Genomic DNA, 3,653 nt, shown 5'->3' with positions numbered 1-3,653 from the left:
ACATCCAGTTAGAGTTGTCTAGCAGGAAGTTGGAGATTTAGGACTAGAGTTCTGGGAAAATTTGAAGGCTGGATATGTAAATCTGGGAATTATCTGCAGTGAGATGATAGTGAAATTCCTAGTTACTGATAAAATCACTAAGGAAGTATAGAGAGAAAAGAGAGAGCCTACAACTGAGTATGCCCACTTATAGTGGGTAGGGCATAGATAATTCATCTATAAAGAAGATTGACAAGAATCAGTGGGATGGGCAGGAAGTGAACCAGGGCAGAGCAAAGCCATGAAAACACAGGGAGAAATATATATCTGGAAGGAAAGTGTGATCAGCAGTGTCATATGCTGCAAAGAAATGAAGAAAGATAAAGTCTGAGAAAAGACTACTGGATTTATCAAGGGAACTCATTGCTGAGCTTGCAGAAAGTGATTTTGATCCTATAATAAAATCCAGATTTTTAAGGAATTAAGAAGTAAGTGGGAGGTAAGAAAGTGAAGACAATGAATGTAGCTGGTTTTTGTATCTGTCTCCTATGCTTAGAATGCTCTGTCTTTTCTCCTTTGCTTCTTAGAATCTCTGACTTACTTTAAGACTCAACTCAAATAATAATTTCTGCAGAAGACCTTTGCCAATCCTCTTGGACACTAGAGCCTTCCTCCCATCTACTCTGTATGTCCCTAATTATTTATGTGTTTTCTCTCTCACTATGATGTAAGTTCATTGGGACAAATATTTTTTTTTTTTGCTTCTCTTTGCTTCACTAGTGCTTTGCACACATAGTTGACATACAATAAATGCTTAATAAATAATTAATGCTTATTGTTTGATTTTCTAAGAATTTGTGAAAGTTAAGATACATATGTATATATATGAGAAGGATCATAGTTTGACAAGACGATAAGATAAAGTAAAAAAAATTGTTTGCTTTGTTTTTTTCCTCTTCTTTTTTCTTTATTTTTTTAGGATGAAAGATATCTTCTTTTTATAGGAGAAGAGCCAGTGATAGATTAGGAGAGACTGAAAATTAGAAGAGGGATGGTAGTGAAAAGGTCAATCTCTTTTTTTTAAACAGCTTATTAGTACAGCATTTATTTGTCTTCTCTCTGTCAAACCCTGAGCCCATGGCTTTACCCAGGCCTGCCTGGTAAGATGGAGGGGGAGGTATACACAGGCTGGAAGAGACATGGAAGGACTGGAGGATGAGGAGGAACATTCAGAAACATTGGGGGATAGAAATGGCTCTATCACATGGTGAAGAGGATGAGCAAGGCCAACATCAGGCAAAATAGTCCCATGGCCTCAGACAGGGCAAAGCCCAAGATGGCATAGGAAAAGAACTGCTGCTTCAGGGAAGGGTTCCTGGCATAACCAATAATGAGACTTCCAAACACAGTCCCAATCTCAGCTCCAGAGCTAGCCACCCCTACGGTGGCAGACCCAGTCCCAATGACTGTTCTGTCATTGTTCCCTGAGAAGGCGCTAGTTTGGAATCCTCATCTGGGGACAAGTGAGGTCAAGAGGCCTGATGCTGCCAAAATGCTGAGGTTCTCATCTGTCTGAACCTCTGGCCGTTTTAGCACCACTGCAGATAACGGTCTACTCAGCAGATGAGAGCTCCCCCCCACAAAGGCAGGGATAGGGATGAACTTGTCACAGGCATACATTCTTAGGGGGTGAGGAGCAAAGCTTAATAACTGCCAGCAGAGCAGAGGAGACAGAGAGGTGCTAAAAGGTCAGTCTCTAGGAGGAGATGGGAGAAGTTGGGATTTGTGGCACAAGAATAGAGATTAGCATCAGCAAGAAGGGCCGCTTTACCCTCACACCTTGGTGCAATGGAAAGACTGGTGGATGTTGCTAAGGTAATTTGAAGTATGAAACTAGAGAAGGGATAGAGCACAAGCTGTATGACCTCAATTTTTTTGTTGAAATAAGAATTGATATCCTCTGCTAAGAGAGACTCAAGGAGGTGGTGGTATAGATAGCATGAGAAAAGAAGAAAAGATTTGTAACAGCATCTGTGGGGAAAGAGAAAGAGAGTCTAACAGGGAAGAGTAGATCAGTTGGCATCAGCAGTAAAGGCCCAATTGAGATCGCATACATAACATAAATTTATAGTGGTCCAAAGCAGCATTACAGCTCGACCTTCAGTAGCACCAGGGTAGTCGGGGATACCTATGGTGGGAATAATCAAGATTTGTAATTTAAGGGATTTCTAATGAGATGAGTGGCCATTGCACAATGGAGGGCAAAACTCAAGGGTCAAGGACAAGTATAAAGTTGAATCACTTGATGAAAGGGTGAATATTTTGAAGGGAAAGTCAATGAAGGCAGAGTAGGGGTGATGGCTTAGAAAGAGGGGTAGGGTAGGGTAGTAGTAGATGTTGCGGTGAAGGCAGAGAATAGGTTTTGGGGAAGAAAACAAAAAACGATATATTTTTGATTGCTGTGATATGGAGTCAGAAGGACTAAGTAGTGAGCATGTTTGCAATGTATTCCTTACAGCTTACATACTGTTACATCTCAAATGCTGCCTCTAGGACAAACTTGGCTCTTCAAACAGCATTAGTTATCATAGAAGAGTCAGATGGTATTAAGCCTTAAGTGTACACTCCTATTGACCTTCAGATTGTTCCTGCAGATTTCCATTAGCTGAACATTCCTCTTAGAGATGATATCAATGAAGTTCTAAATTGATCCTTTTAAAGGTATAAGACCGATTTAATGAAGAACTTTAATTTCAGCCTCTCTTTACCACTGAGACAGTACTAACATGACATTTGGACCATTGTTCTGAGCAGAGCCCTAACCTTTTCCTGACTAAAAATAAAAGTCCCTGTATTTTTTCAAAGATTCTATTACTTCAGTCTTTTGCAAGGCACAGATACAATGTTCGTCTTGCCTAGCTATTCTAGCAGGAAGCATAAAAAGTGGAAGGAGGATAAGACAGACGGAATAATGGTAGGAAAGTGGTTTCTCTTGTCAGCGGCAGAATTGGTAAGAAAAGAAAATGACTGTTAACATTTGCATGTATAACAAATGAAGACAAATGGACTCCTCTGAATGGAATCCAATCAAAACATGGGGCAATGAGAAAAGGTCACATTTGCAGAGCACTCCACACTTTCAGCCTATCTTCATATGCGATAGCCTTGGGAGGTCAGGAGGATAAATATTATCCTGCTCACCAAACTTCAGTGTGTCTTAGTTGCCTCTAAGATAGGATAAAATAAATCTCCCACCTTGCATTTGACATATTCTAGCTCCCCCATACCTTTCCAGGCTTCTATAATATTACTCCCTTGCATGAGTTCTTTTTCTCTTAAACTGGGCTGCTAGCTACTTCCATGACATGACATTTCATCTCCTATCTCTTTGTCTTTGCAGAAGTGGGCTACTATGTCTGGAATGAATTTCCCCCTGACCTCAGAAGGTCACTGCTAGGTATAACCCCCCAAAAGATCAAAGAAATAACAAACAATATGTGCAAAAATATTTGTGTTAGCTGTGTTTGTATATACCCCAAACTAGAAACTAAAGGGATGCACGTCAATTGAAGAACATCTATGAATAAATAGTGGTATATGAATATGATGATATACTACTGTGTGACAAAAAATGAGGAAATAAATTATTTCAATGAGACACTTGAAAGATTTGT

The 3,653-nt window shown here is 39.9% G+C and overlaps 1 pseudogene; it reads right to left on the bottom strand.

Moving 5' to 3' along the window:
- Window positions 1-1,239: 1,239 nt before the first annotated feature.
- On the bottom strand, window positions 1,240-1,671 carry LOC118834884 (annotated as a pseudogene).
- Window positions 1,672-3,653: the final 1,982 nt, after the last annotated feature.

The sequence above is a fragment of the Trichosurus vulpecula genome, chromosome 1 (genome assembly GCF_011100635.1).
Source record: "Trichosurus vulpecula isolate mTriVul1 chromosome 1, mTriVul1.pri, whole genome shotgun sequence".
Lineage (NCBI taxonomy): Eukaryota > Metazoa > Chordata > Mammalia > Diprotodontia > Phalangeridae > Trichosurus > Trichosurus vulpecula.
The sequence above is the reverse complement of the archived record's forward strand: the minus strand, read 5'-3'. Positions and strand labels throughout refer to the sequence as shown.